This window comes from Lygodium microphyllum, chromosome 26 (assembly GCF_053477565.2).
Source record: "Lygodium microphyllum isolate KBCC chromosome 26, Lygodium_microphyllum_v1.1.10, whole genome shotgun sequence".
Classification (NCBI taxonomy): Eukaryota; Viridiplantae; Streptophyta; class Polypodiopsida; order Schizaeales; family Lygodiaceae; genus Lygodium; species Lygodium microphyllum.
The window spans coordinates 32836321-32842320 of NC_141160.1; positions in this window are offsets into that span (position 1 = coordinate 32836321).

The window sequence follows — 6000 nt, forward strand, 5'->3', positions numbered from 1 at the left end:
GGGCAGAAGCAGTGCATACTGCAGTTCACATTATGAATAGAACACCTACAGCCTTGATTCATAATATGTCACCATATGAGAGAATGTATGGCATGAAACCCACTATTGCATACCTTAGAGTCTTTGAATGTGTCTGTTATGTTCATGTTCCGGATGATTTGAGAAAGAAGATGGAACATAAGGCTATAAAATGCATTGTCCTTGGATATCTGGATGAGAAGGAGGGATACAAATGCTATGATCCAGTGAGTAAGGAAGTATACATAAGCAAGGATGTCAAATTCAGTGAATATGAATCATGGTACAAGCCCAAAATTGTAGTGGATGTTGATCCCTATGAAAGCAATGATGATAATGGCTATGGAAGGAAAATTTCAGCAAACAACAAGGCTGAAAATCAGCATGTGGAAGATGCTTCAAGACCTCAAGAGAATGTGGAAAGCAGTGGCAGCTACAGTCCATGGAGTGGTAGATTGAGAAATGCACAAAGGAGTGCAGAAGTTGCAAAAGGTAAGAGACCAATGACTGAAAGTTCAGAAGATGAATCTATAGATGATGAGTATGGCATTCTGCATGTTAAAACACCTGGCACTAGAAGTGCAGGAAAGTATGTGCCACCACATGCTAGATTCAGATGAGACACACGGTAGTGCACCTCAATTGAGAAGGTCAGAAAGGGTAAGGTATCCAGTTGATAGATTGACTTATAATGGGTTCATGAAGATGCATTATGCATACATGGTTCTTATGTACAACATGTGGAGCCTACTTGCTTTGAAGAAGCAGTAGAGAGCAAAGAGTGGAGATAAGCAATGGATGAAGAGATGGATGCACTAAGGAAAAAAAAGACTTGGGATTTGGTGAAACTACCTTATGGCAAGAAGTCCATTGGATGTAAATGGGTTTACAAGGTCAAATGTAAGTCGGATGGTTCTCTTGAAAGGTATAAAGCAAGGCTAGTTGCAAAAGGATATGCACAAACTTATGGTTTGGACTAGGAAGAGACATTCAGTCCAGTAGCTAAAATGATGATAGTAAGATCAATAATTGCTTTGGCTTCTATCTATGGTTGGAGGCTTTATCAAATGGATGTGAAAATGCATTTTTGAATGGCAACTTAGAAGAAGAAGTGTACATGGATCAACCAGAGGGCTATGTGGATCCAAAATACCCACATTATGTATGCAGGTTGAAGAAGCCTTTATATGGACTGAAGCAAGCACCAAGAGCATGGTGTGATAGAATCAGCAAATTCTTATGTAGTATGGGATTTTAGTAGAGCAAATCTGATTATTCACTTTATGTGAGGCATACAGAAGATGGTATGGTTGTTGTGGTCATCTATGTTGATGATCTCATTATTACAGATACACTTGAGAAGAGATTACTGAAGTCAAGCATGGGTTACATAAAGAGTTTGATATAAAGGACCCTTTTTTGTTGAGATACTTCTTGGGTATTGAGGTTATTGACACACCTCATGGTATATGGCTAATACAAAGGCAATATGCATTGGAGATGTTGGAAAAATATGGCATGACAGGATGCAAACCAGTTGATACACCATTGGATCAAAATGCTAAGTTGATGGATGATGGATCTTATGTTGAGGATGTTACTATGTTCAGAAAGATGGTTGGTAGTCTTATCTACTTGACCATTACAAGACCAGACTTGAGTTACGTTGTTGGATTGATAAGTCAGTTTACGCAGAAACCATGCAAATCACATTTGGATGTAGTGAGAAGAGTTCTTAGATATGTGAAGAAGACAGCTGGATTTGGGCTGTTTTATGAAAAAGGAATCAAGCCTACATTATTTGGATACTCAGATGCAGACTGGGCAGGTAGCTCTATGGATAGAGGATCTACTAGTGGCTATGCATTCTCATTTCGATCAGCCATGGTAAGTTGGAGCAGTAAGAAGCAACCTACAATTGCTTTATCAAGAACTGAAGCAGAGTATAGAGGCATTGCATTGGCAGCATATGAGCACACATGGCTGAGATTGATCTTATATGACATCGGCATAGATATTGATGGTGGAGTTATTATGTATTGTGACAATGTTAGTAGCATTATGTTGGCAAAGAACCCAATCTACCATGCAAGAACAAAACACATAGAAGTGCACTATCATTTCATTAGAGAAAAAGTCATTGATGGAGAGATTGACTTGGTCCATGTGAAAACAAATGACCAAGTTGATTATATCTTTACCAAAGCATTAGGTAAAGATAAGTTTGAGTACTTTAGGAGTGCACTTGGAGTCTTATGTGTGCAAGCTCATTCTGAGCTTGAGGGGGAGTGTTGATAAATATGTCATATCCTATGGTTGTATGTAAAGTGTCCTTAAGTTTGGGATATCTATCTTTTGAGGAGGATACCATTTTAGTGTGTGTAGACTGTTAGAGGAATGGTTGAAGAATAATGAAGAGGAGGACAACATGTAGCTCCTAACCTGTGCTTGTTCCATCTTTGTCTTCCTCTACTTGAAGTCTTGTTCCATCTTTGTCTTCCTCTACTTGAAGTTTTATTACGGCACACTCTTTGAATCGAGCATGGAAGTAGGGTTTCATCCCCGAACTGGTTCTTGAGGTAGATAGGAGATTTAGGCATTTTAATTTGTGAAATAGGTAAGTATTTTGGGTTTGTAGACGAATATGATGATTTAGCTCAAGCATTGTCTTGTGATTTTTGTTTGCATTAAGGTAGGATAGGACTAAAAGATTCTGAGAAAATAGTAGGGTTTTGCTTCTGTAAGCAGGGCACAACCAGGAAAGAGCAGGAAAAACATAGGCTTCCATGCCTAATGACTAAGGAGGGTGAGTTGGAAGGTAAGGATTGAGTAAGAAAGGACCCTAAAACCCCAAGGATAGGGGGAAAGAGCTCATTTTTGCATACTGAGAGTGAATGAGAAAGCTTGAGAGAGAGAGAGGATTGCAAGTCAAGGGAGAGATCACGCCCATTGATTCGGACCTTTCCGACCACCCCAGGTAGATACAAACTTTCCTTGTTGTGTGTTTGCTCGATCTAGAAAGTCTTTTAGGCAGCCACGACCACTAAGTGGAGAATTCGACCAAGATGCATTGTGATGCGCCGTCAGGTTCACAATTCAATGCTGTGTCCTAGTCCGACTCCCAAAGTTAGGCAGTCGAACCGTCTGACTGGGAGAATTGGACCATTCGACACCAGAGTTGGACCGCCACCCCAAGTCCTATCAGACCACCCATCTAGTCAAACACACTTTGATAGTTGGACCAAGCCCTTTGGTTTGATCAGACCAACATTTGGCGGACACCCACCCAACACCCACACACTTTGATAGTTGGACCAAGCCCTTTGGTTTGATCAGACCAACATTTGGCGGACACCCACCCAACACCCACCCGGTCCAATCGGACGACCTTTTTCAATCGGATCACCCAATTGGTCTAGTCGGACCAGCATTCAATCTGATACCCAATTGCCACTCAGACCAAGCTCTGAGTTGGACCAGTGTGATCGATCATCAAACCATCCAATCGAATCGTTCGACTCCCACAATTGGGACCACCATGTCTGATTTTGGAAATCTGATCAATTGGGAAAAATACAAAAGAACTAGGAATGGGACCACCCCCTAGGTTAGGACCAACTAGGACACATTCCCAAACACCCATAGAAACCTGACCCGGCTGGCAGAAGCCAAAGACTAGAGAAAATCGCAATGGTGTAGTCTAGAAGCGACCTCTAGCAACCTGGCCAAGAGACCAGGCTACTAGAGCCATACTAGGTCGTGGACAAGAGACCAACCCGACTTAGAGCCATACTAGGTCATGGAAAAGCCAAGGGGGTTGTCATACTTGTATGATTTTTTTTTTCTTGTGCACCCCATAGTGACTTCTTTTACATAAGTGCACTAAAAGGACGGAAAGCCTAAATTTGCACTGTGCACAATAGAGCACCCATCATTGAGTGTACACAAGTTGAGGACTATTTTCAATAACAAGGAACACACTCAGACATAATAACTCGGAGGAACCTACCAATAGGAGGAGACCCAAAAACACAGTCAGGTACCTCAGAGCTCCATTAATAGGACCCTCAAAGATGGTATTATGCAAGTGGTGATCGAGAACAAGCCTCACTCACAACTCAATAACGAGATGTTAAGGAGTGCCGGTTGTTGGGGATATTAACTTTGTTAGATGCACAACACAACAAAAAAAAAAATGTTTTGACACAAACCACACACGAAACCAAATGACACACAATGCCTCTCATAGCTCAAAACAACTTAAAACCCCAAAGCGAGTAGATAATCACTCCAACACAAATTTCAAAAACACCAACAATTCCAAAACAAAACCAAGTGAATGGTATTCTCATACCTTGACGACCTTAGGTTGACACTCGGCGCTTCAACTTCCAAGTTCTCCGACTTCACAAGTTAGCACATCAAGAGTTCACTCTTGCATGCGACCCTCCACTCTCCTCTCACATCATACAATTGTATTTTGAGGGGGAAGGCCCTTTTCTCTTCTCTTCCTCATCCTTAAATAGTTTTTACAAGTTCTCTCACGTACATTAGGCTTTTTGCTTTCAGCTTTTGGCTTTTACTTTTTTACTGCTTTTCACTTTTTTTTTAAACCCTATGCATGTTTGTAACTTGTTTGGATCATAACTTCGTCATATGAACTCCAAAACTAGTTGTCCAGGTACTCAAAGCAATCGGAACACATCTGATCGACAAGCCAACACAAGTAGAATTGTGAAAATCCATCAAAAATGGACAAAAATATTGACTTTCATAAATCACATCATTTTTCTCCATCTTTTATCTTGGATGACTTATTCCCTTCCTTGGCCTATTTTTCTTGTAATTGCTTACACTTTCATCACACATGTCCTCTTTTTCTTCAAGAAATACTCGTTGATGATGTAAAACTTACGACCTTTTTCTTTGATCCTTGAGTCTTGAAAATAAACATTCTCTAGATATAAACCTGTTTTTTATGCAATGTACCCTAGTAGGAATATGGTTTTTTGAAATGAACTCCATGCTCAATCATTCATGATTTGAAAAAATATGCAATGTTGGACTGTGATATGTAACCAATCAATCGATGCTACATACAAAAATAATGTATGCATTGAAGAAATTGTGGCTAGCCTATCTGCATGTGATCGTGCATCATGTGAAATGCAAACAAAGATCCTTTTTTATTAAAGTTCCTTATCCTCACCTCTCAACTCTTAGCAAGAAAATATGTTATTCTCCGCTCCACCCATCCAAAATCTCACAATCTCTTTGGAAATGATGGTCCTCAAGATGTTGACCAAATAAGAACAACCCATCTCACAATTGGCAGCGTCCTTCACAACCCTCTAACTCTCCCAACCACCTTACACACTCATCCAATGGTTCCTACATTTGTGATTAACATCCCAAATATCGTGTGTGCAAGAAATGTGTGTGCTCAATGACAAGTGCTCTCTCTCTAGTGCACGTGCAACTAGGATTTATTGCATATAGCTGGAGTGGGCCTCATGCCGTGCCAGTGCACAATGATGGTGCAAAACGTGCATAATCCCAACCCATCGCATGGAAGTATTTTTTATAAGAACAGGAGATGACCCCCGAGTGATGTGCATCAACAAGTACAATGTGAAGTGCTCATGAACCCATAATCCCTGTGATGTGCAAAAGTCTCAGCAAGAAAACAAACCTATTCCATAATGTTCAATAGTTATTGACAAACTCTAACTCCAAGCTATCCAAAAAAATACCAAGCTCAACCAAGTCTATCAAGTTTCACATTCAACAAACCAAACAAAATGACAGAAACAAATCCTAAGCTAAACAAACACATAAAATCCAATTATGAAATGACAACACAAATTGTCACACAAACAACTAAGCTAGCAAAAATCAAACCTAACTACAATTTGACTAGGGGTTTTCAGTTTTTAGAAAAATGCTTGACAATGGCGACATGATAGAAAGAACATCAAGATT